A 466-nucleotide genomic window follows, 5' to 3' on the forward strand; every position below is an offset into this window, starting at 1 on the left:
AAAATAAAAATAAAAAAATTTAAAAAAAAAGAAAAAAAAAATAATCTGGGTTTGGAGTATTTGCTTAGGAATACTATCAAGTAGGTGTGGTGAAAGGATACTTCTGATGCCTACGTTTCCAGATTTTAAACCATGTAGTTACCCCTTGTTCTCTTCGATGGACTGCTGCATTGTCTTTATATAGATTTACAGGAACACAACTGGGTGTTCTGGAATCCTGCAGTTTATTTTGTTTTTCTTTGTATTATCTATGATTTATTAAGATTCACACAATCAAATGCCTTTCTGTAGTTAATAAAACACAAGTAAATTTCTTTCTGGTATTGCCAAGATCTTTCTGACCGTAGAAATTATAACCTTTGTTCCACTGCCTCTTCTGAATACAGCTTGTTTTGAAGGACCCCCAAACTGCTGGTCCTGTTCTGTCCCGAGTGGACGGCGAAGACCCAAGACTCCAAGACACCGG

This window comes from Elephantulus edwardii, unplaced genomic scaffold (assembly GCF_000299155.1).
Source record: "Elephantulus edwardii isolate Elephantulus edwardi_28Jun2011 unplaced genomic scaffold, EleEdw1.0 scaffold00196, whole genome shotgun sequence".
NCBI classification, from domain to species: domain Eukaryota; kingdom Metazoa; phylum Chordata; class Mammalia; order Macroscelidea; family Macroscelididae; genus Elephantulus; species Elephantulus edwardii.